Below are 26825 nucleotides of genomic sequence, written 5' to 3'. Positions count from 1 at the left end.
CACACCCCCGAGAGCCGAATAACGACTATCACCCCCCCCCCCCCCCCCACAGGAGACAAGCGTCAGTGATAAGCTAACATCACACACTCCTCCCCCGACCCTGCTGTGGGAGCAAAATGGCAGCGATAGCCCACCACCCAGCCACCCCCCACCATGGCTCACAAACTGCAGCGATCACCCGACCCCCAGCCTCGGGGGAACACAGAGAATGTGCCATGCTATCTCACCTTATGCAGGGGGAAGGAAGAGCGGGGGGCGCTCTGGCAAGCAAACTATGGGACATCCTCCTCCCGGCCGCACAGAAACAGGAAGTGTGTCCTGAGATACGATTGGCCAGGGAGTCATAAGACTCCCTGTCCAATAGAGGCTTTCTGATTAGCCGGGAGGAGGATCAGTGTGACAATATTGAATATTCATTCGCTATTTCCACACAACTGGGTGGGATTGGGGTGCAGTGCAGTGCTCATCCATTTTTAGGATGTAAGCAATGAAAGCCAGCCCATATCTCTGTGAAGGTTTCCTTTTATTAGAATTGAATTGCTATATAATATTGCTGCTGAAAATTTTGTCTTCTTCAGGATACGAGAACAATTTTCAGAAGTTCGACACATTGAATCAAGGCATAGAATACGACTACGGCTCCGTCATGCATTATCCAAGGTATGGTTGCATTTCATAAAAATATCAAACAACTTTCACTTGCCACTTTGCATTGCCCAGAAACACAGTTTTATTAAACTGGTGCAATATCCTCGTAGGTGGCACAGTCAAATCTATAAAAGTGGGAACATTCACTGATCCTGATTCACTGAGCTCCAACAGCTCAGTGAATGAGCTCCAACAGGCACCTTAAAGTTTATTTAGACCAAAAACTTAATATATTGCAGATTACCAGTCATCAGGTGCATTTTCTTTTTTTCAGGATTATTCCTTTATTTTCACCTGGTGATCCTGCCAGTGACACACTTCCTGTCCTATGGAGACAATCAGGGTCGGGACAAGGGGTGGGCAGGAGGGACGGCTGCCCTGGGCACTGTGGTATCATGTGAGGTGAGGAGGGGTGCCGCAAGGAGATTGGTGGGGAGGGGATTTGTGTTGGAAGAGGGAATTTGGGGAGTGGCAGTGGATAAGTATTTTCCTAGGAGATAAGCAGCACCATATTAAAGTGGAGTTCCACTCAAAAGTGCAACTTACGCAAATTTTTCTCCTTCCCCCCTTCGGTGCCACAGGGGGAAACGGATACCTGTCTATTTTCAAGTATCCTGTTCCCACTTTCAGGAGTCTCGGGCGCAGTTGCTGATGTCACCGCTCGGCTCCCTCCTCCTTCCCCTGGTCGCCGGGCAAGTAGGAGAAAGGAGCGGAGCCTTGCACATGCTCAGTAGGTTTTTCTGGCATTAAGCCATAAGGCTACACTGCCAGGTTCCCTCACCCGCAATGGCAGCGGCAGCACCCTTGTCACCAGTGCTGGGACAAGGTCATCTAGAGCCCAGGGCAAACATGCCAAACTGTGCCCCCCCCCCTTCAAAATGTATGAAAGCTTAGCTGAACAAGCTGAAGTTAGAAGCTGATTGGCTACCCGGCACAGCTGAACCAGATTCTGAGTGCTCCAGTTTTAGTAAATCACCCCCAGTGGGTTTATGGCAAACAAGGCTTGACAAACGTGGTTACAAGTTCATGGCAAAGTGACCGTGTCTACAGACAGCTCATCTCAGCAAGCACGTATACTTACCCAGCCACATCCTCCTCCCACTACTGGAACCATTATTAACACAGCAGGTCTTTAGGGTATGGGGGGGGGCAACTGACCTCCCCCATCTGACACTACCTAGCAAATCACTAGGCCCCAAAACTGTCAGATGGGAGGTATGTGATCATCCATCTCATTAAGCTCCGACACCAGAATTTAGATCGGGGGATGCCGCAGCAGCAATGGAGTGCGGCTAAAACCGGCCATAGATGGGTCGAATCTCTGCCGGTTCAGCAATACCAGATGAGATTCGATCCATTTATGGGCAGGCTGGTTGTACTAAAGTCAGTCCATCAATCAACTTCAGTACAACCAGCCTGTCAGATTTTTTTTTTGCACTGCTGGCAGCGATACAGTAACAGCCAGTAGTGATGATTGTATTCTGTCAGTGGGGAAGGCTCCCCACTCTCCCCGCCGGCCGAACACAATAGCACTGTGGGGACAGGTTTGTCAGTGTTGATGGGGGAATTGAGCAATTTTCTTTCCTTCCACCCATGTGCATGTGTCATATTCTATGGGCTGCTTAAGTCATTATACATAGCTGGGACGGTGGGCTGTCAGACACTGTCATTTATAGCTCCAATTGTACAATGTGATGGAGTCTGTTTAGGCACATATTAGCATTCCTTATGTGATTCAGGATTAATACATCACCAAACTCTGGTTAAATCCCTTTGGCGCCGGCCGCATGCAAGTATGCCGCCTCTTGGCAGGTGGGCCCTGGTGCTGAGGGGCCACATATTTGTGTGAATTGGCGGTACACAGCTGTGCCAAGAGCGGGTGCCCTGCCACTCCCAGCACAGTTACCAGTGGCTAACGGAAAGCTCACAATCGCTGCTTGTGATCAGGAGGTTTCCGATCATGTGACTGCCATGCAGGGCTGGCCCAAGACATCATGCTGCCTTGGTCCAAGAATGAAATGCTGCCCCCCCCCAAAAAAAATTACACCCATCCAGCAAAGAGACATTTCCATAATTTAAAGAGATATCCCCAAATAGTAAAGGGACAGCCCAATCCAGAAAAGAGACATCCCCATATATTCAGCAAAGAGACATACCCCCTCCAGCAAAGAGACATGCTCAATCCAGCAAAGAGATATGCCCAATCCAGCAAAGAGACATACCCCCTCCAGCAAAGAGACATACCCCCTCCAGCAAAGAGACATGCTCAATCCAGCAAAGAGACATGACCGCTCCAGCAAAGAGACATGCTCCCTCCAGCAAAGAGAGATCCCCCCTCCAGCAAAGAGACATGCCCCCTCCAGCAAAGAGACATGCCCCCTCCAGCAAAGAGATGCCCCCTCCAGCAAAGAGAGATGCCCCCTCCAGCAAAGAGAGATGCCCCCTCCAGCAAAGAGACACGCCCAAAAAGATCCACTCAGCTCAAAGGAATATGAATTGCGCGGCACCATGAAAGCTCCTCCTTTCCTCTTCACCGCCACTGACCAACTAAGCTCAGATCCTGGCACAGTGATGCAACATGTGGCGACAGCAGCTCTGCAGTGGCGGCGGGTGCTCCTACTATTGAAGCCTTTGCTGCTCCACCCCCCGCCCCGCTCCCCAGCAGTACAACTTGTACTGCTGGGGAGCAGAGTGGAGCGGGGCAGGACAGGGGAGCAGCTCATGATGCAAAGATGACACTGCATGCTAGAGGGAGGGGTCCTCAGGAATTGCGCCCCAGTTGCCACACCTCTTAAAGTGCCTCCTGGGTCCTATGGACCCACCTGGATCCATGGTACCCTGCAGTCATGACAGCACATGACCATAAACCTCGCCTCACCTCCCAGCATCCTAAAACTCTTAAAGGGTTGGGAGGCGCCAACTCTAATGCTGCGTACACACGATCAAAGTTTTCGTTGCAAAATACATGGATAGTTTTTCCACTGGTATTCCGCTCAAGCTTGGCTTGCATACACACGGTCACACAAGTTATCTGAACTTTCGACCGCCAAGAACGCGCTGACGTACAACACTACGACAAGCCGAGAAAATGAAGTTCAATGCTTCAGAGCATGCATTGCATTGTTTTCGAGCATGTGTAGGAATTCTGCATGTTGGAATTGGTACATTTTTGATCTGAACTTTTTCCTTCAGAAAAAAAGAGAACATGCTCTCAATCTTTTTCTGCTGGAATTCCGACACCAAAAGTCAGATCGAGCATACTTCCGACCAAAACCTCACAACGGACTTTTGCTGATGGAATTTCCGATCGTGTGCACGGGGCATAAGGGTTTAAAGAACAATTCTATTCAAGTATGTGTTCTTAACGCCATTCTATTGCTCTCAGCCTGCTCCAAATCTTTTTTTTGGTGTCATCATCTGACTTCCTGAGGATGACAAGGTTGGTTCTCAATGGTTCTACGGTATTTAGGAATGTAGCCACCTTCTCTTGCTTGCTCCCAAATGGGCTATGGACTATAAGAGAACACAGAACAGTCCACATGACTGCAACTAACATACACTGCTCGTTCCAAACAGAAGTGAGAAGGCTTGCCAAAATACTTTACAAGGAGGCAGAAAAACACAGTATGAAACTATTTCATGAAAAATAGATTCCAGCGCTGTGTATGGATTATTATAGGAGTATGAGGATATTGTATAGTGTCATCCTAATGTTACTGACTTTATAGTGCAAAGTTTGCACCATAATACCTGTTTTCACCTGCAGGGGGTGCTGCAGAGAAAGTCAAGGATTACAACTCCTAATTTTTGTATAAAGAGGAAGAGAAGCCGGAGGCACCTGAAAAGCTTTTCTTTTACCTATAGGACCCCCTTTTTAGCTAAAGCCATGATAATGGAAGAGTGTGTGTAAAATATATAATTGTATTTGTTTCTAGGTCTGCTTTCTCCGCGGATGGCATCTCTGCCACCATTGTCCCAAAACCAAATGCCTCTATCGCCATCGGACAGCGCTATGGACTCAGCAACTTGGATGTTGCCAAAATTAACAAGTTATATGATTGCGGTAAGTTATATGATTGCGGTAAGAACTTGGAATTCATAGAGCTTTACAAATCAGGGTCACTATTTTTCAATTAAATATACCATGAGTGAACCCGGAGCATAAGAAAAAAAAATCTGATCGTACCTCTGTATGTGAATGGCCTGATTCTTGCTGTTGCTGATGTACTGCTCTGTCTTGCTTTTTATACTGACAACCACTTTGAATTTCTAACCATGTAACTTTTATAGGTCTCTGCCGAACATTGCTCTCCGATCCTTCAGGATCCCTAACATCTTCCAACTACCCCAATAATTATCCCACTGCCAGCAGCTGCTTGTGGCTCATTCGTGTTCCATCAAACCAGGTAAGGCCACAATTCAGTGTATCAAAGGGTTAAAAAGTTATTACTTAAAGTGAACTAAACTCATTCAGGGTCAGTTCACAGCAGAACGTGGTGCGGGAAACCTGCATTCCGTGTGCGTTTCCCACACCGCGTTCACAACGCACTGCAGTTACCATCTGCAACAGGTGTCAGTGTTAGGTTAATGACACCCCAAACGCAACTTGCAAGTGCAGTGCGTTTGTCTGCACTGGGTTGTGTTGTACAGTAATGCAATCTGGTTGCTGTGTATTTTCTAAAGTAGTGCATGTCCTACGTTTGGTGCGGTCTGGCACCCATTCCAATGAATCGTCCCTGTGAGATTCATGGTGTGATCCGCCCCTTAATCAGCATTAACTATTTTTCATCCTTTTGCTGCTAGCATTACTAAACAGATAGGAAGGAATATTATAATTACCTATTATGAATTTTTCTTTTTGCGTTTCTTCAGTTGCTTCCTGGTTTCTGGCCTAGTCCAAAATGATGTCATACATCCCAGGAGTCTTCATGGGCATTTATTTTTCTTTCACCTGGAGGAGGGGCTTTCCCAGCTAAGCACACCCTCCTTCCTGCATGCCTGAGCTAAGGGCAGATGGATTCCAGGAAGTAAATGCTATATGAGTCATCTGCCCTTACTCAAGATTGCCACAGCTAGAAATACTAAGGGGGTGTTTTTTTTAGGGATTTCTCAACAAAATAAATCACGCAAAGATGGATGGGCAAGTTTTCTGTAAATATTAAAAATGAATGAAATAGCGTTTTCAGTTTGTGGAGCTCAGATACAGTTAAGTTCCACTTTAACCACTTGCCCACCACGCTATAGGCGAATGACGGCTACAGCACGGTTGTCCAGTTCTGGGAGGGCATCTACTGATATCCTCCCAGAACTGCCCCTCGTGCCTGCCGCGGCACACACCTGGCATGCTCTGTGTCCTTCAGACACAGAAGATCACAGATCGGGGTAAGGAGCCAATCACAGTGACTCTTTACCATGTGATCATGTCCAATCACAGCTGATCACAATGTAAACACACTTGCCACTTATCGGCATCCCTTTCCCTGCACTGCCACATTGTGAGGAGAGAGCCGGCAAGTGTGATAGGGGACATCTACACTGATAATCAGGGCACTGATCATCAGAGTCCTTATGATCAGTGCAGCATAGCTCCCAACTTTCCCTGATTTGGAGCAATGTTCTTCTGTCCTTCTGTCCCTCTTTCCTCCTCATTTGTCCCTCATTTTGCCCTAATCTATATACTATATTTATCGGCATATAACACGCTCCGGCGTGTGACATGCACCCCAAGTTTAGGAGGGAAGTTTAAGGAAAATAACTTACATTTAAATGCCCATCAATGCAGCCTTATCAGTGTCCATCTGCAGCCTTGTCAGTGTCATTTGCAGCCTTATCATGCAGCCTTGTCAGTGTAATTTTCAGCTTTGCCATTTAAAAATGGCGCTGCGGAGATACAGAGCCAGATGTCCTGCTTTCGGCGGCTTTCAGCCACTCTCGGCCACCGAGAACGGCCGAGAGCGGGCGAAAGCTGCCAAGACCGGCCGAAAGCTGCCGAGAACGGCTGAAAGCCGCTCACGTCATATAATAATAATAATATAATATAATAATATAATAATCGACATATAACACGCACCCACGATTTTCCCCTGTTTTTAAGGGGGAAAAAGTGCGTTTTATACGCCGATAAATACGGTAGTTGTATGTATATAATTGCTGCATTTGTACATTTTAAAAGCCAAAATCAGGGAAAAGTCCTTGTGGATTTAATTAACCTTTTTTTGGTTAAGTCTCCTTTAAGAGGGTGTGGCAGGGGGCGTGTCCTATGCCTACATACATTTGTTAGTAGGTGACCCTCATTCCCATCTCAAAATGTGGGGAGGTATGAATGCAGTCCAACAGTGCCCTTCAGTGCCCCCTATTAGTGCTGCACATCAGTGCCCTTCAGTGCCTCCTATTAGTGCTACCTCATCAGCGTACACCTGTCTGTGAGAAATATGACCCGTTTGCAAAATTTTATAACAGACAGAAAAATGTTTTTGGTCTTTTTTTTCGTTTGTTTAGCAAAAAACAAACAAAAACACAGTGGTGACGTCTGCAGGATGGATTTCCCATTCCGGGGCGGACGTCATATGACGTCCTGGGCTTCCCAGCTGTCTGGGGGCCACGTCACTCGGGAGCCCATGCGCGTGCCTGGCGGCGGCGGCGATGTCCGCCGGGCACCCGTGATTGCCCGGTATCAGAGCTGGAACGGTCTCCTTTCCCCTGACGTGGATGTGTGTGTTTACACACACATCCACGTCCTGTCAGGGGAGAGGAGACCGATCCTGTGTTCCGTGTACAGAGGAACACCAATCGGTCTCCTCCCCTTGTGAGTCCCCCCCCTACAGTTAGAATCACTTCCTAGATAACACATTTAACCCCTTGATCGCCCCCTAGTGTTAACCCCTTCACTGCTAGTGACATTTATACAGTAATCAATGCATTTTTATAGCACTGATCGCTGTATAATTGTCAGTGGTCCCAAAATGGTGTCAAAAGTGTCTGATATGTCTGTCGCAATGTCACAGTCACGATAAAAATTGCAGATCACCGCCATTATTAGTAAATAAAAAAAAATAATAATAAAAATGCCATAAAACCATCCTCAATATTGTAGACACAATAACTTTTGCGCAAAAAAAACAATCAATTTATGCTTATTGCGGTTTTTTTTTATACCAAAAATATGTAGAAGAAAACATATTGCCCTAAACTGAGGAAAAAATTGTTTTTTTGTTTTGTTTTTTTAATTGGGATATTTATTATAGCAAAAAGTTAAAAATATTGTGTTTTTTTTTTTCAAAGTTGTCGCACTTCTTTTGTTTACAGCGCAAAAAATAAAAACCACAGATGATCAGATACCACCAAAAGAAAGTTCTATTTGTGGGGGAAAAAAATTATAAAAATGTTATTTGGATACAGTGTTTCATGACCACGCAACTGTCACTCAAAATGCGACAGTGCTAAAAACTGAAAATTGGCCTGGGCAGGAAGGGGGTGAAAATGCCCTGTTTTGAAGTGGTTAAATATCACCAAAAGAAAGCTCTATTTGTGTGCCCGGTAGGCAAGTGGTTAACAGTCAGACATCTCCTTTTTCCTCTAGGTCTTCCTGCAATTCCAGACCTTTGATGTCCAGAACTCGACACGCTGTGCTTCTGATTACCTGAGGATCTACGATGGGCCCACCACCTCCTCCCCAGTGTTATTGGACAGAGCCTGTGGAGCCGGCCAGCTTCCCCCTATGGTCTCTACAACCAACAAAATGCTCCTTGAATTCGTCAGCGATAGGGATGAGCCGAACACCCCCCGGTTCGGTTCGCATCAGAACTTGCGAACGACCCCTGCGTTCGTTACGAACGTTCGAACCCCATTGAAGTCTATGGGACTCGAACGTTCGAAATGGAAAGTGCTAATTTTAACGGCTAATATGCAAGATAGTGTCCTAAAAAGGGTTTGGGGACCTGCCTCCTGCCTCAGGGGACATGGGTCACTGCAAAAAAAAGTTTTAAAAACTGCCGTTTTAGCGGGAGCACTGATTTTAATGACGATTAAAGTGAAAAAAAAAGGTGAAATATTCCTTTAAATATGGTGCCTGGGGGGTGTCTGTAGTATGCCTGTGAAGTGCCACGTGTTTCCCGTGTTTGGAACAGTCCCTGCACAAAATGACATTAAACGGAAATAACACCATTTAAAACTGCTTGCGGTTTTAATGTTATATCTGGTTCCTGCAATATGGTTGAAAATCATTGAGAAAAATGGCATGGGTAGCCCTCCCTGCCCATTACCAGCCTATTTGGGTCTTGTACGCATATTAAGGGGAACCCCGTACCCATATTAAAAAAAGGAAATGCGTGTGGCCCCCAGGCCCTATATACTCAGAACAGCAGTATACAGGCGGTGCAAACAAGACAGGGACTGTGTAGGTTTGTTGTGTTAAGTTGAATCTGTTTGTAATTTTCAACCGGTACATTTTTAAAGTGTAGCTCCAGTCAAACAAACTATTCTTAAGCTTTTTGGAAAACATAGGGAAGGGTTATCACCCCTGTATAATTTGTTTTGTCGTCCATCTTTTTTCATCTCACTTGCTGCTGTCTCCTTGCGTTTGCAAGTAGGAGATGTTTGTAAGTTGGATGTTTGAAAGTAGGGGCCTGCCCTATATTATAGCGGTATGTACTGGGTACAGAGCACGCAGACAGCACGCACTATCTCCTAACACTACTGACTGCAAGCTCTATTATTAACCACTTGACCACTGGGCACTTAAACACCCTTAATAACCAGACCAATTTTCAGCTTTCGGTGCCCTCACATTTTGAATGACAATTACTCAGTCATGCAACACTGGACCTATAGGAAATGTTTGTCTTTTTTTTCACACAAATAGAGCTTTCTTTTGGTGGTATTTAATCACCTCTCAGTTTTTATTTTTTGTGCTATAAAAGAAAAAAGACCGAAAATTCTGTGAAAAAATGAATTTTTCTTCGTTTCTGTTATAAAATTTAGCAGATTAGTAATTTTTTCTTCATAAATTTTGGCCAAAATTCATACTACTACATATCTTTGGTAAAAATAAGTACAAATTGGTGGATATTATTTGGTCTTTGTAAAAGTTATAGAGTCCACAAGCTATGGTGCCAATATCTGAAAATTGATCACACCTGAAGTACTGACGGCCTATTTCCTTTTTTTTTTTTTTTCCACAAAATTGTCATATTATCAGGTTATTTCACACACACAGCATATGCATATCAAAAGACCCTGGAGAATACAATGGTGGTCGTTGCAAATTTTTATCTCACACGGTATTTGCACAGCAATTTTTCAAACGCGTTTTTTGGGGGAAAAAACAGTTTTGTGCTTAAAAAACAAACAAAAAAAACAGTAAAGTTAGCCCAATGTTTGCATAAAGTGAAAGATGAAGTTATGCTGAGTAAATAGATATCAAACATGTCACTCTTCAAAATTGCACATGCCCGTGGAATGGCGCCAAACGTCGCTACTTAAAAAATCCCCATAGGCGACGCTTAAAATTTTTTTTACTGGTTACATGTTTTGAGTTGCAGAGGAGGTCTAGGACTAGAATTATTGCTCTCGCTCTAACGTTCTCGGCGATACCTCACATGTGTGGTTTGAACACCGTTTTCATATGTGGGCGGGGCTTACGCATGCGTTTGCTTCTGCATGCGAGCACATGGGGACATGGGTGCTTTAAAAAATTTTATTTTTTTTTATTGTTCATTTTACTTTATTTATTTTAGTTTGACATTTTTTTCCCCAAAAATATATTTTTGATCACTTTTATTCCTATTACAAGGAATGTAAACATCCCTTGTAATAGGAATATGGGGTGACAGGTCCTCTTTACAGTGAAATCTGGGGGTCAATATGACCCCACATCTCACCTCTAGGCTGGGAAGCCTGAAATAAAAAATAAAAAAAAGATTCTGGCTTTGATCGTACTGGCGAGTTGGTAGAAGCACCGGAGGGCGGTGAGGGGTGGGGGGCGTCTATGGCTGGGTATTTCAGGGTATCACCGAGTATGGCTGGGTATCTCCGAGTATGGCTGGGTATGGCAATTTATGGCAGGGTATTGCAGAGTATTGGCGGGGTATTGGCGGGGTACTACAGAGTAATAGCAGGGTACTGCAGAGTATTGGGGGGTACTCCAGAGTAATGGCAGGGTACTGCAGAGTAATGGGGGTTACTGCAGAGTAATGGGGGGTACTGCAGAGTAATGGCAGGGTACTGCAGAGTAATGGCAGGGTACTGCACTGCAGAGTAATGGCGGGGTACTGCAGAGTAATGGCGGGTACTGCAGAGTATTGGGGGGTACTGCAGAGTATTGGGGGGTACTGCAGAGTAATGGGGGTACTGCAGAGTAATGGCAGGGTACTGCAGAGTAATGGGGGGTACTGCAGAGTAATGGCAGGGTACTGCAGAGTAATGGCAGGGTACTGCACTGCAGAGTAATGGCGGGGTACTGCAGAGTAATGGCGGGTACTGCAGAGTATTGGGGGGTACTGCAGATTATTGGGGGGTACTGCAGAGTAATGGGGGTACTGCAGAGTAATGGCAGGGTACTGCAGAGTAATGGGGGGTACTGCAGAGTAATGGCAGGGTACTGCTGAGTAATGGCAGGGTACTGCACTGCAGTGTAATGGCGGGGTACTGCAGAGTAATGACGGGTACTGCAGAGTATTGGGGGGTACTGCAGAGTATTGGGGGGTACTGCAGAGTAATGGCGGGGTACTGCAGAGTAATGGCAGGGTACTGCAGAGTATGCACTGGTATTGCAGAGTATTGGCAGGGAATTGAGGGGTTAAATTCGGTGAGCAGCTATGTGGGCACTGCAGATGCAGCCCACATCGCTGCTGACACCGATCTCTTTCCCCTCCGCTGTACCGATCGGTACAGAGAGGGGAGGGAGGAACGGGCGTCATAACATGACGCCGGTTTGTTTACAAGTGATCACTCCGTCATTTGACGGAGCGATCACGTGGTAAACGGCTGCGACAAGCGCCCGTTTACCGTGATCCGTGATGCGCCGGGTCCTGTGGACCCGGCGGTCACGGATGCTCTTGAGTGCGCGCCCCAGGGGGCGCGTGAGAGCAGAATTCTGGGAGGCCGTTAATTAACGGCCTCTCAGAGTTAAACAACCGCCCTGAAGCCGTTAATCGGCAATGGGCAGTTGTTAAGTGGTTAAAGCTAGATCACTAGCTATATAGGTGAGGTGAATATAGTGGTGTATACTGCGGTCAGGGCACAGACAACAACCACTACACAGCAGCAAGATAGGAAATCAGCCAAAAACGATCGGTGTGTACTGTGTTGAAGGTACACAGAACACCCACTGCTTCAGATGCTAACACACTACACGAGGCCGCCTCAAAGTCGGCCTTATATAGTGTGGGGCGTGCACTACACAGCCTGAGCTATGATTGGCCACAGGCAGGATGCCTGTGGCCAATCATGGCTCTCCTCGCTGCTGGCGCTACAATTGGCCAAGCATGCAGGGTCACAGTGCATGCTTGGCCAATCATGAGCCAGCAATGCACTGCGCCACCGCAGTGCATTGTGGTCCGCGCGCGCCACTCGAATTTTGACGCGAACGGCCCAAACGTTCGGAATTCGCCGAACGCCCGAACAGCCAATGTTCGAGTCGAACGTACGTTCGACTCGAACACGAAGCTCATCCCTAGTCAGCGACAACAGTATCGTGGCCACTGGGTTCAAGGCGTCATACAGCACTGGTAAGGGTGCACACAACAGAGCCCAACTTTACCCCATTTTTATGATGTGATGTTCTGAAATAAAAAATCCTAAAATGTGACAAAAGAGAACCTTTAGGGCTCATTCACACAAACCTTGCAAAGCAGTCTGCATTCGGATCGCTGTTCAGAGAGCATTTGACAGGCGGTGAGGAGATGTTGTAGCATCGTATCACCTTCTCACTGCCTGCTTTAACCCTTTGAACCCTGTGACCGGTTGAATGGGTCACGTTTGGCGGGTGCTACGCCCACCAAAAGCGACAAAGCATATAATTCCTACCACAGCTGCAAAGCATGTGTACAACCCTGGCCCAAAGGGGGTGAGGTTGGGGAAGCGATAAAAATGCTACTCAACTGCGTGGCATTACCACCTCACAGCCGCTATCATGAACAAGCCCTTGCTGAGAGCTTTACAAAGGCTTTCATTGCATAGCTCCCTATGGTGAATGGTGACAGAAGAGTGGAGAACTCCCCTGTCGTTGCTGATTTCTCCAGCGTCCCTGTATGGAAAGGTCAGTGATTGTGCCTGCATAACAGTGATACATTTACTTACTGCAATGTTGTGGGCTAGTAAGCATTGGCAATGAGCGAGTTCTCATCCAGGGGTGCAATGTGCTAGTCCAGGTAAAACCCCCATTCCCCCCTGTCTATGGAAGCTGTAAAGGAAAGATGCAGACTAATGCAAGCTGAGTGACACTGTTGAGGCCACCCATGGGTGAGCCACTCAGCTTGCACCACCTGTAACCCACCCTTTACAGGCAGCATGTTTGAAGATAGTCTCTGCTAAATAGAAGAGGAGCCATAGAGGAACTTTAAAGGTAAGCAGAAGATCAATGGATTCTGTTGCTTGGACCTGCTTGCTGTAGCTCAAGGTGACCCCTGCCGTTGCCCAATTTGGGACAACTCCACGCCATGTGATAAAGAGTGCCTATCTCAGTCTGATATCTGCTGCAGATAGGGGAGACAGTAGGGTTGCAATCTCTGGCGGTAGAGTTAATCTTTGGTAGAAAGTTCAACTGAATAATTTGGTCTTTAGCAGAGATGATCAGTTTGGTTTATTGTGAGTACAAGAGGCTTCATTGTCATAATCAAATAGTGAAATGCCCCCACCCAACCCTCAGGAGACTTCACAAGGCACTCAGGAGGTCACTGTGGACCATCTGGCAATCTGAGGCCCCATCTCCATCCTAAATTCTGGGCAGCCTGTGACTCCTGCTCCTCCTCCTCACCATCCATAAACATGCCGACTGTAAGCCATCGATAAGATAGAACGAGTCTAGAGACGGGTAGAAACTAACATTTTACTGAACGGGTAGTTGATGTTTGGAATAAACTACCAGCAGAGGTAGTGAGGCAGTCAACAGTAAATGGCTTCAAACATGTTTGGGACAAACCTAGATCTATACTCAGGTAACATAACAAAACGAAAAATATGGACAGTTTCAATAATTTTTTTTAGTGTTACAAAAGACAGTAATACAATTTAGTAAACATTTTTACATTACTGATGCCTATCAAGAATGGTGAAGGCCTGCCTTCACTTTTTTTACGTAGCTAGGAATGAGCACCTCCTAATCTGTGATGTTCACCCCCCTTACCTTTCTTAGACCCCTTTCACACCACACCGCCCATTGCGTCGGCGGTAAAACGCCGGTATTTTTAGCGGCGTTTTACCGCCGGATTTGCGGCGCATTTTGGCCGCTGGTGGGGCGCTTTTACCCCCACTAGCGGCCGCGAAAGGGTTAAAACCGCCGGTAATACGCCGCAATAGCTGCGTTTTTCCGGCGGTATTACAGCGCTGCCCCATTGATTTCAATGGGGAGCAGCGGTGGAGGAGCGGTAAACACACCGCTCCTTCACCGCTCCAAAGAAGCTGCTGGCAGGACTTTTTTCTGACGTCCTGCCAGCGCACCACTGTAGTGTGAAAGCCCTCGGGGCTTTCACACTACAGACAATGGTGCAGCTTCTTTAGGGCGGATTGCAGGCGCTATTTCTAACGCTACAGCGCCTGCAAAACGCCCTGGTGTGAAAGGGGTGTTAAGGATCACCCTCCAAACTGTGACTCCATCTTACATCCGCACCTGTACCCAATAACCTGCAATGTACGATTCCCCATCCATTCCTATCATAAGGGGCACCTCACAACCCTATAAAGTGACCCACCATTTCCCGATACCAGACAGCTGACAATCTATGTACTTGTGTAAGATGTAGTAGATCTTCTGTTTTTAATACCAAATAGTGCAGGTGACCCATTCAGATAATCATGCCAATTAGCTTCAGAGGTGGTCTCATATGGCACAGCAATCCCACTTCCATGAGGGTCCTGGAAGAAACCCAAAAACATAAGAAAAGCAGTTAGTGCCACACCAATGTTTGTAGAGTCCAGAAAGAATTAGAGCATTATAGAGAATTACACCAAGCATACAGGACAAGAGAAGTGGTACTGTGCTGATTCCTTACATGCCGAATAAGAACAGATACTGAGAATTATACCCAGCACAGGGGACAAGAGAAGTGGCACTGTGCATTGTACATACAGACAGAAAAAGAATGATGTGCTCAGGAGGCGACACTTATGGGCACTGAGGTGGCACCGATATGCAGCATTCATAATCAGTGTCCCGATTATCTGTACAGGTCTCTTCTGCGAGGAAATGCCCGATTGGCTCTCCACTCCTCACACACTGTCAATGTGAGGTGAGGGGAACCGATGAACGGAACTTCCATATTTACATGTGATTGGTTGTGATTAGACACAGCTGATCACATGTTTAACCACTTTCAGACCGGACCATTTTGCTGGTAAATGACCAGAGGTCTTTTTACAATTTGGCACTGCGCTGCTTTAACTGGTAATTGCGCGGTCATGCAATGTTGTACCCAAACAAAATTTGTGTCCTTTTCTTCCCACAAATAGAGCTTTCTTTTGATGGTATTTGATTGCCTCTGCGATTTTTATTTTTTGCGATATAAACGTAAAAAGACCGCAAATTTTGAAAAAAAATGATATTTTCTACTTTTTGTTATTAGAAAAATCCAATAAACTCAATTTTAGTCATACATTTAGGCCAAAATGTATTCAGCCACATGTCTTTGGTAAAAAAAAAGTCAATAATTGTATATTTATTGGTTTGCGCAAAAGTTGTCACATCTACAAACTAAGGTACGTTTTCTGGAATTTACGCAGCTTTTAGTTTACGACTGCCTATCTCATTGCTTGAGGTGCTAAAATGGCAGGGCAGTACAAAACCCCCCCAAATGACCCCATTTTGGAAAGTAGACACCCTAAGGAAATTGATAAGTGGCATGTTGAGCCCATTGAATATTTTATTTTTTTGCCTCAAGCGATTGAATAATGACAAAAAATATTTTTTTTTTTTTACACAAAGTTGTCACTAAATGATATATTGCTCACACATGCTATGGGCATATGTGAAATGACACCCCAAAATAAATTCTGCTGCTTCTCCTGAGTACGGGGATACCACATATGTGGGACTTTTTGGGAGCCTAGCCGCGTACGGGGCCCCGAAAACCAAGAACCGCCTTCAGGTTTTCTAAGGGCGTAAATATTTGACTTCACTCCTCACTACCTATTACAGTTTTGAAGGCCATAAAATGCCAAGATGGCACAAAACCCCCACAAATGACCCCATTTTAGAAAGTAGACACCCCAAGCTATTTGCTGAGAGGCATGTTGAGTCCATGGAATATTTTATATTTTGCCACAAGTTGCGGGAAAATTACAAACTTTTTTTTTTTTTTTCACAAAGTTGTCACTAAATGATATATTGCTCACGCATGCCATGGGCATATGTGAAATTATACCCCAAAATAAATTCTGCTGCTTCTCCTGAGTACGGGGATACCACATATGTGGGACTTTTTGGGAGCCTAGCCGCGTACGGGGCCCCGAAAACCAAGCACTGCCTTCAGGATTTCTAAGGGCGTTACAGTTTTGAAAGCCATAAAATGCCAAGATGGCACAAACCCCCCCAAATGACCCCATTTTGGAAAGTAGACACCCCTAAATTTAGGGGTACACTAGTGAGACTAGGTAATAAATGGCGGGTGCCCTGAAACTATAAAAAAAATAACTAACCAACCAGCGTCACCTGTAACAGTTATATGGTGATCACTGGTGAAAGGGTTAACTAGGGGGCAATCAGGGGGCTTTATGCGGTAGTATATGGGGGTCCCTGGCGCTATAAAAAGCTGCGGCGAACCTAAATACCTACCTGCCTAACTAGCGTCACCTGTGACACTAATACAGCGATCAGAAAAACGATCGCTTATTAGGCTGGGTTCACACTGGAGCGATGCGGGAACGCCACGAATGCGCGGCGGGTTCCCGCATCACATGCCTCCCGGCGGCAGTTCACACTGCCCTATGCGAACTGCTGGGAGTGTCAGTGAAATGTTAATGACACCCCCAGATCAGTTCGCATATCGCAGTGCGATCTGCAAACTCGGATCGCATGGTGTGAACACCCATGCGATCCGATTCTGCTGCTGACCAAAAAAAGGGTCCCGTGCGAGTTTGCGGCGGGTGCGGCGGGTGCGACACGAATTCAGCCATACTATCTGTATGGCTGAACTCGAATCGCACAGAGATCGGATGTGATTTGCACTGCAGTGCGGTGCGAATCACATCCGTTCTCATAAACCGCTGCAATGTGAACCCAGCCTTAGTGACACTGGCGACGGGGGGTGATCACGGGGTTAAACCTTTATTGGGGGGGTTAGGGGGGTACCTTAGAACTAAAGGGGGCTAACCCTAACTGCCCTAACAGTTATTACAGTCACAAATGACACCCGCCGGGTGATCAGGGGGTTAAACCTTTATTAGGTAATAAATGGCGGGTGCCCTGAAACTATAAAAAAATAACTAACCAACCAGCGTCACCTGTAACAGTTATATGGTGATCACTGGTGAAAGGGTTAACTAGGGGGAAATCAGGGGGCTTTATGCGGTAGTATATGGGGGTCCCTGGCGCTATAAAAAGCTGCGGCGAACCTAAATACCTACCTGCCTAACTAGCGTCACCTGTGACACTAATACAGCGATCAGAAAAATGATCGCTTATTAGGCTGGGTTCACACTGGAGCGATGCGGGAACGCCACGAATCCGTGGCGGGTTCCGGCATCGCATGCCTCCCGGCGGCAGTTCACACTGCCCTATGCGAACTGCTGGGAGTGTCAGTGAAATGTTAATGACACCCCCAGATCAGTTCGCATATCGCAGTGCGATCTGCAAACTCAGATCGCATGGTGTGAACACCCATGCGATCCGATTCTGCTGCGGGCCAAAAAAAGGGTCCCGTGCGAATTTGCGGCGGGTGCGACACAAATTCAGCCATACTATCTGTATGGCTGAACTCGAATCGCACAGAGATCGGATGTGATTTGCACTGCAGTGCGGTGCGAATCACATTCGTTCTCATAAACCGCTGCAATGTGAACCCAGCCTTAGTGACACTGGCGACGGGGGGTGATCACGGGGTTAAACCTTTATTGGGGGGGTTAGGGGGGCACATTAGAACTAAAGGGGGCTAACCCTAACTGCCCTAACAGTTATTACAGTCACAAATGACACCAATGCAAAAAAAAAAAAAAAAGCAATTGGTGTCACTGTGACTGGGGGGGCAGGGGTAATTGGGGGGTGATCGGGTGGTAAAGGGGGGGTGTGAGTGTGCCTGGCATGTTCTACTGTGTAGTGTAGTGCTTGTGCAACTCACCGATGCTCTCTCCTCGGTGCCGGAACGAAAAATACCGACACGGAGGAGAGAATACATCACTTCCTCTCCTGTGTTTACATTACAGGAGAGGAAGTGATGTCACCGGACATTTTCATTCGTCGGGAGCGATCGCGAGGGGGTGGCCATGAATGAATGGCCATCCCCTCGTCCGGGATCGCTCCCGAACGAATACCGACCGCCGCAGGCACCGGGCGGGGGCCCGATCGGGCCCCCGACCCGCGGGCAGGCAAGGACGTACATGTAAGCCCTTATGCATGCCCGTGCCATTCTGTCGACGTACATCGTCGTGCGGCGGTCGGCAAGTGGTTAAAGAGCCAAGTCATTGGCTCGTTACAGTGATCGGGGTCACGCCCTCAAGCCCAGACTTCTCCTTTCTCCTCCATCTGGCACAACTTTCTTTTGGGACTTGTAGTACCACCAAGTTGCTCAGTTTAACGTCTCCAGATGGGGACTACATCACCCACAAATCCTTATAGTTTCCAGCAGCCCTACGTGGCTCCCTGGGTGGGCTTTCCCTTCCCAGGATATTCTGCAGCCAATCCTTGCCCTCCTGCTGTCTGAGTGTTAGGTGGGACCGTCATCCAGAACCCGCAGAGTCCTTTTTCTCCTCTTCTCTAGCCCAGCAGCTCTGGCAGGGAGAAGTAGAGAGTCTGCAGGGTAAGCTGTGTGATGACCCATCATGCAGAGGGACAAAGCAGCACCACTGCTCAGGCTGCAAAAGCACTTATGTATTCAAACAACACTACATGGATTTAACCACTTCAAGACCAGGCTATTTCTGACACTTGGTAAAGTCTGAATTTTTTTTTTTTGTCTGAATTACTTGGAACCCCCAAAAACATTATAAAGTTTAGCAGAGACCATAGAGAATAAAATGGCGGTTGTTTAAATATTTTATGTCACACTATTTGCGCAGTGGTCTTTCAAATGCAATTGTTTGAAAATAAATACACTTCAATGAATTAAAAAAAAAAACCTAAGCAGTAAAGTTAGCCCAATTTTTTGCATTATATGAAAAAAAGATGATGTTACACCGAGTAAATAGATACCCAACATGTCATGCTTTGAAATTGCGCACACTCATGGAATGGCGACAAACTACAGTACTTAAAAATCTCCATAGGTGACGCTTTAAAAATATTTTTGTGGTTACCCGTTTAGTCACAGAGAAGGTATTGTGCTAGAATTATTGCTCTTGCTCGAACGATCGCGGCAATACCTCACGTTTGTGGTTTGAACACGGTTTACATTGGCGGGTGCGGGCGCGGAGGGATGGGGTATTTTAAAAAAAAAATGTTTTTCTTATTTTTTTAATCACTTTAATTGCTGTCACAAGAAATGTAAACATCCCTGTGACAGCAATTGTCACGTCTCAGGTATTTTTTTGGGGGGACCTGACTAAATAATTGATAAAAACACCGGGGTCAATAGTCCAGGATTACCGCTTATCGCAAATCAAAAACCGCCCCATCCAATAGGGTGGGGTCCCTCAACAACAGAAACAAGATACTCAAAAATGTCAATGAGGGTCAAGGGGAGGGTGGGGTAGAGAGGGGGTGTCTGGGGAGGTGAGGAAGAGAGGGGGTGTCTGGGGGGGTGGTGAGGAAGAGAGGGGGTGTCTGGGGGGGAGGTGAGGAAGAGAGGGGGTGTCTGGGGGGGAGGTGAGGAAGAGAGGGGGTGTCTGGGGGGGAGGTGAGGAAGAGAGGGTGTCTGGGGGGAGGTGAGGAATAGAGGGGGTGTCTGGGAGGGGGGTGAGGAAGAGAGGGGGTGTCTGGGAGGGGGGTGAGGAAGAGAGGGGGTGTGGGGGGGAGGTGAGGAAGAGAGGGGGTGTCTGGGAGGGGGGTGAGGAAGAGAGGGGGTGTCTGGGAGGGGGGTGAGGAAGAGAGGGAGTGTCTGGGGGGAGGGAGGTGAGGAAGAGAGGGGGTGTCTGGGGGGTGAGGAATAGAGGGGGTGTCTGGGAGGGAGGTGAGGAAGAGAGGGGGTGTCTGGGAGGGGGGTGAGGAAGAGAGGGAGTGTCTGGGGGGAGGGAGGTGAGGAAGAGAGGGGGTGTCTGGGGGGTGAGGAATAGAGGGGGTGTCTGGGAGGGAGGTGAGGAAGAGAGGGGGTGTCTTGGAGGGAGGTGAGGAAGAGAGGGGGTGTCTGGGGGGTGAGGAATAGAGGGGGTGTCTGGGAGGGAGGTGAGGAAGAGAGGGGGTGTCTGGGAGGGGGGTGAGGAAGAGAGGGGGTGTCTGGGAGGGGGGTGAGGAAAAGAGGGGGTGTGGGGGGAGGTGAGGAAGAGAGGGGGTGTCTGGGAGGGGGGTGAGGAAGAGAGGGGGTGTCTGGGAGGGGGGTGAGGAAGAGAGGGGGTGTCTGGGAGGGGGGTGAGGAAGAGAGGGGGTGTCTGGGAGGGGGGTGAGGAAGAGAGGGAGTGTCTGGGGGGAGGGAGGTGAGGAAGAGAGGGGGTGTCTGGGGGGTGAGGAATAGAGGGTGTGTCTGGGAGGGAGGTGAGGAAGAGAGGGGGTGTCTGGGAGGGAGGTGAGGAAGAGAGGGGGTGTCTGGGGGGTGAGGAATAGAGGGGGTGTCTGGGAGGGAGGTGAGGAAGAGAGGGGGTGTCTGGGAGGGGGGTGAGGAAGAGAGGGGGTGTCTGGGAGGGGGGTGAGGAAAAGAGGGGGTGTGGGGGGAGGTGAGGAAGAGAGGTGGTGTCTGGGGGGTGTCCAAAGAATAGAGGAGAGTTGCTGGAGGAGTAGAAAGGGTAGGTGTGAGGTAAGTTGTCTTCCCCCACCCCCCTCTTTTGTATCTGCAGTCACCGTGTGAATGTGAAACGTCCTCTTCCTCCTCCAGTCATGTGACAAGGGGATAGAGGCTGGAGGGAGGAGTAACCCGACTCCTCTCCTGTCTGTACATCGGGGCTGTGAGTGTGAGACAGCCAGCTTGTGCTCTGTGCGGGGGGAAGTGGTGGGGGGGACTCGCGCTTCCTGATTGGCGGAGGGGGCGGCGGGTGACGTCATCGCGAGTATAAAACAGCTTAGCGGCGCCATTTTGACCATTGGATTGTCGGCTGCGTCACGGAGAGGGGCGTATCTTCTCACCGCTCTTTTGACTGATCAGACACAGCGCCTTCCAGTGGAATAACCGCAAACTACACCCCCCAGCTTTTTTGGAGACATAGTAAGTGTCATTAGCTCTGATCTCACCTTAGCGGGGAGGCGGGGATGGGGGAGGGGTCTGTCTCTCCCGAACTGCCCCGAAATGTTGTGTGTGACCCCCGCTGGCTGTCAATGATCCGTCTCGGTGTTTTCTCTCCTCCTTTCTGGTCTGAGGGAAGAGAAATCCCGGGCAGTGGCCCCCGACACCCTCCGTGACAGGAGCCCCCGACACCCTCCGTGACAGGGGCCCCCACACCCTCCGTGACAGGGGCCCCCCACACCCTCCGTGACAGGGGCCCCCCCCGACACCCTCCGTGACAGAGGCCCCCCCCGACACCCTCCTTGACAGAGGCCCCCCGACACCCTCCGTGACAGAGGCCCCCCCGACACCCTCCGTGACAGAGGCCCCCCCCGACACCCTCCGTGACAGAGGCCCCCCCCGACACCCTCCGTGACAGAGGCCCCCCCCCGACACCCTCCGTGACAGAGGCCCCCCCCGACACCCTCCGTGACAGAGGCCCCCCCCCGACACCCTCCGTGACAGAGGCCCCCCCCCCGACACCCTCCGTGACAGAGGCCCCCCCCCGACACCCTCTGTGACAGAGGCCCCCCCCCCCGACGCCCTCCGTGACAGAGGCCCCCCCCCCCCGACACCCTCCGTGACAGAGGCCCCCCCCCCCCCGACACCCTCCGTGACAGAGGCCCCCCCCCCCGACACCCTCCGTGACAGAGGCCCCCCCCCCCGACACCCTCCGTGACAGAGGCCCCCCCCCCGACACCCTCCGTGACAGAGGCCCCCCCCGACACCCTCCGTGACAGAGGCCCCCCCCCGACACCCTCCGTGACAGAGGCCCCCCCCCGACACCCTCCGTGACAGAGGCCCCCCCCCCCGACACCCTCCGTGACAGAGGCCCCCCCCCCCGACACCCTCCGTGACAGAGGCCCCCCCCCCCGACACCCTCCGTGACAGAGGCCCCCCCCCCCCGACACCCTCCGTGACAGAGGCCCCCCCCCCCCGACACCCTCCGTGACAGAGGCCCCCCCCCCCCCGACACCCTCCGTGACAGAGGCCCCCCCCCCCCGACACCCTCCGTGACAGAGGCCCCCCCCCGACACCCTCCGTGACAGGGGCCCCCCACACCCTCCGTGACAGAGGCCCCCCCCCGACACCCTCCGTGACAGGGGCCCCCCCCGACACCCCCGACACCCTCCGTGACAGGGGCCCCCCCCGACACCCCCGACACCCTCCGTGACAGGGGCCCCCCCGACACCCTCCGTGACAGGGGCCCCCCCGACACCCTCCGTGACAGGGGCCCCCCCCGACACCCTCCGTGACAGAGGCCCCCCCCCGACACCCTCCGTGACAGAGGCCCCCCCCCGACACCCTCCGTGACAGAGGCCCCCCCCCCCGACACCCTCCGTGACAGAGGCCCCCCCCCCGACACCCTCCGTGACAGAGGCCCCCCCCCCGACACCCTCCGTGACAGAGGCCCCCCCCCCCGACACCCTCCGTGACAGAGGCCCCCCCCCCCGACACCCTCCGTGACAGAGGCCCCCCCCCCGACACCCTCCGTGACAGAGGCCCCCCCCCCGACACCCTCCGTGACAGAGGCCCCCCCCCCGACACCCTCCGTGACAGAGGCCCCCCCCCGACACCCTCCGTGACAGAGGCCCCCCCCCGACACCCTCCGTGACAGAGGCCCCCCCCGACACCCTCCGTGACAGAGGCCCCCCCCGACACCCTCCGTGACAGGGGCCCCCCACACCCTCCGTGACAGGGGCCCCCCCGACACCCTCCGTGACAGGGGCCCCCCCCGACACCCTCCGTGACAGGGGCCCCCCCCGACACCCTCCGTGACAGGGGCCCCCCCCGACACCCCCGACACCCTCCGTGACAGGGGCCCCCCCGACACCCTCCGTGACAGGGGCCCCCCCGACACCCTCCGTGACAGGGGCCCCCCCGACACCCTCTTGGACAGGGGCCCCCCCGACACCCTCTTGGACAGGGGCCCCCCGACACCCTCTTGGACAGGGGCCCCCCGACACCCTCTTGGACAGGGGCCCCCCTGATTTCCTCTATGACAGGGGCCCCCCTGATTTCCTCTATGACAGGGGCCCCCCTGATTTCCTCTGACAGGGGCCCCCCTGATTTCCTCTGACAGGGGCCCCCCTGATTTCCTCTATGACAGGGGCCCCCCTGATTTCCTCTATGACAGGGGCCCCCCTGATTTCCTCTATGACAGGGGCCCCCCTGATTTCCTCTATGACAGGGGCCCCCCTGATTTCCTCTATGACAGGGGCCCCCCTGATTTCCTCTATGACAGGGGCCCCCCTGATTTCCTCTATGACAGGGGCCCCCCTGATTTCCTCTATGACAGGGGCCCCCGATTTCCTCCATGACAGGAGCCCCTGACCTCCTGAATGTCAGGGGCCAGAAAACTTCCTCCATGATTAGGGGCCCCCCGACACCCTCCGTGACAGTGGCCCCCCCGACACCCTCCGTGACAGTGGCCCCCCCGACACCCTCCGTGACAGTGGCCCCCCCGACACCCTCCGTGACAGTGGCCCCCCCGACTTCCTCCGTGACAGGGGCCCCCCCGATTTCCTCCATGACAGGGGCCCCCGATTTCCTCCATGACAGGAGCCCCTGACACCCTGAATGTCAGGGGCCAGAAAACTTCCTCCGTGACAGGGGCCCCCCGACTTCCTCCGTGACAGGGGCCCCCCGACTTCCTCCGTGACAGGGGCCCCCCGACTTCCTCCGTGACAGGGGCCCCCCGACTTCCTCCGTGACTTGGGCCCCCCCAACTTCCGACCTGACGGGGGGGCCCCCCCGGCTTCCGACCTGACGGGGGGGCCCCCCCGGCTTCCGACCTGACGGGGGGGCCCCCCCTGACTTCCTGACAGGGGCCCCCTGACTTACTCCATGACAGGGGCCCCCCACTTCCTACCTGATTGGGGCTCCGACTTCTTCCATGACAGGGGCCCCCCCGACTTCCTGACAGGGGCCCCCTGACTTCCTTCATGACAGGGGCCCCCCTCCTCCCAGCGCAAATCCCCCTCAATCCCCCCTACAACACTGGAAAGGGACACCCCATTACATTAAAGGATTACAAGAGAGAACAATTTAGGGCACTTTCACACTGGGGGGGGGGGATGGGGGTATCGGCGGTAAATTGCCGCTATTTTTCAGTGTGAAAGTCGCCTCAAATTTCTCATCTCCCCCTTTACTTCGGAGTCGTCTGTTTATAAATCACTATTAATATTCTGCTGTCTTCATAGCAATCGCTGCACATTGACAGATGAATCCTCCGTATTTTATACATTCATCTCCACCTTCTTTTCATATATTTATTACTGTTATCAGCACCTAAAGTGCTCTGGATTGTATTATATGAATTCTCACGTGTTGGATATTTATTTGCTCATTATTGTCACATTATTGGAATCGCCATTAATTACATCCTTGTACACCGATGTCATGTCAGCTTTGATGCATCAATTCATTTGCCAATCACTACAGCAGCCCCTCCATTCCATATATATACCAATCACATTACATACCCATAAGATATCGGGTGCCTGCGGCAGCGGGTCACTTTTCATCATTATATCTAATTCAAAGTGGGAGTATCCACTACACAGTTATATGCCCCCCCCACCAACTCACATCCCACCCCTATCCCCCCTCCTAGCAGAAATCTACCCCCCAATCCCTCCTCCTAGAACAAATCCCCCAAATCACTAATCCACCCAGTCCCTCCTCCTTGCAAAAATCCTCCCAATCCCTCCTTCTAGCAATAACCCCCCCAATCCATTCTCCCAGGACAAATCCCCCCAACCCCCTCCTAACACAAATCCTCCCCAATCCCCCCTTCTAGCAATAACCCCCCCAATCCATTCTCCCAGCACAAATCCCCCCCCACTCCCAGCACAAATCCCCCAACCCTCCCTCCCAGCACAAATCCCCCCTCACGACAAGGAAAGGAGGAGGAGGGAGGGGAGCACTCTGGCGCTTGACCGCCCCCCACCTCTGTGGCGCCCGGGTGAACTGCACCCGCCTAGGATCGGCCCTGGTTCCCAGTGTCAGTTTCATTCCGGGACACTGTATTGTCCCGGAATGAAGGTGCACGTGACCGGGGACAAAAATGTAAATTACGGGATAATCCCGGGCAATCCGGGACACGTGGGCACCCTATATGGAGCAGAGTGGGGGGCATCTTTCCCTCACGTGGCATCCAGCCTCACAGGGAAGAGGACAGGATCGTCTCTGCCACTACAGACGGCTCTGGTAAGCGGTGGAGATGACGCAGCACGGCGGGCGGGGGGGGGGGGGCCTTCTCCCGCCGACGATAAAAGTGATCTTGCGACAAATCCATTGCAGAGACCACTTTTATCTGAAAGCGGACCGCCCGCTGTTGAAGAGGATACCAGGGTTGTGGCATTCCCAATGGTATGCCCACAGGGTGAGCCTGGGCACATCCTAATCACCACGTGCGGCACATATTCCCCTGTTTTACTGACACTGGTCACTGCCCTATTGACACCATCCATGATTTCATGTTTTAATATGTTTGTTTACATTTATTTCTAAACGTCTGTGTATACAAACACTATATTATCAAAAGTATTGGGACACCTGCCTTTACATGAAATTTAATGGCATCCCAGTCTTATTCCGTAGGGCTCAATATTGAGTTGGCCCACCCTTTGCAGCTATAACAGCTTCAACTCTTCTGGGGAGGTTGTCCACAAGGTTTTGGAGTGTGTCTATGGGAATGTTTGACCATTCTTGCAGAAGAACATTGGTAAGGTCAGGCACTGATGTGGACGAGAAGTCCTGGCTCGCAGTCTCTGCTCTAATTCATCCCCAAGGTGTTCTATCAGGTTGGGGTCGGGACTTTTATATATTTAAAAAAAACAAAGTTGTCATGAAATGCCACCAAAATAAGATGTATTAAACCTGCCAGATGTCAGGGGATCAAGGGCACCACATCCCAAAGAGATGTATACAAATGTAGCACTAACCCCCGAAGGAGCTGCTGGTTAGATTGGGCCACGGGGTGTCCCGTGGTAGATGGCCCAGTAACTTGAGAGACTGACGACAGATCCACTTAAATGGATTTTATTTGCAAAAACCGTAGACAATGAACAGTCTCTTAACATGGGATCAGAGGGTTGGAAAGGAAGTTCAGGTACTCTTATGCCGCGTACACACGATCAAACAATCCTCCCGTGTGTAGCCTCAGGCGGACTTTTTTTTTTACCCAAAAGTACGGCGGGCTTAGAAAGTAGTTTTGCAGTCCAATCTTTCCGTCGGTCTCGCATTTCAGCGGACAATCCGGCCGTGCGTGTGCCAGTCCGCCGTACTTTTGAAATGAACGGACTTTTCCCGCCCGGAGAAAAGTCCGCTCATTTTGAGCACGTCTCCAGGTAGCCGGGGCCAGCGAAGGAGGCGTCACTGACTACAACCCCCCCCACTGACTACAACCCCCCACTCTGTCCTCTGTCCATGAGATACTGTTATAGCGCCATCAATTTACAC

At 50.5% G+C, this 26825-nt stretch overlaps 1 long non-coding RNA gene and 1 pseudogene across 1 annotated transcript in view; one reads left to right on the top strand and one right to left on the bottom strand.

The window, feature by feature from the left end:
- Positions 1 to 8756, top strand: part of LOC143941282 (astacin-like metalloendopeptidase) — a 39320-nt pseudogene extending 30564 nt beyond the window's left edge.
- LOC143940583 (uncharacterized) overlaps positions 1 to 21237 on the bottom strand; it is a 128480-nt gene extending 107243 nt beyond the window's left edge. Inside the window, exons 1-2 of the long non-coding RNA XR_013263895.1 lie at positions 20942 to 21237; positions 14628 to 14718 (exon numbers count right to left, since the gene is read on the bottom strand). This is a non-coding gene — a long non-coding RNA (uncharacterized LOC143940583). The remainder of the gene's footprint in view (positions 1 to 14627; positions 14719 to 20941) is intronic.
- Between the last annotated feature and the right edge of the window lie 5588 nt (positions 21238 to 26825).

This window comes from Lithobates pipiens, unplaced genomic scaffold, assembly GCF_037356315.1.
Source record: "Lithobates pipiens isolate NorthernLeopardFrog02 unplaced genomic scaffold, aLitPip1_a1.2 Scaffold_10, whole genome shotgun sequence".
Taxonomy (NCBI): domain Eukaryota; kingdom Metazoa; phylum Chordata; class Amphibia; order Anura; family Ranidae; genus Lithobates; species Lithobates pipiens.
This window is presented reverse-complemented; position numbering and strand designations above follow the sequence as displayed.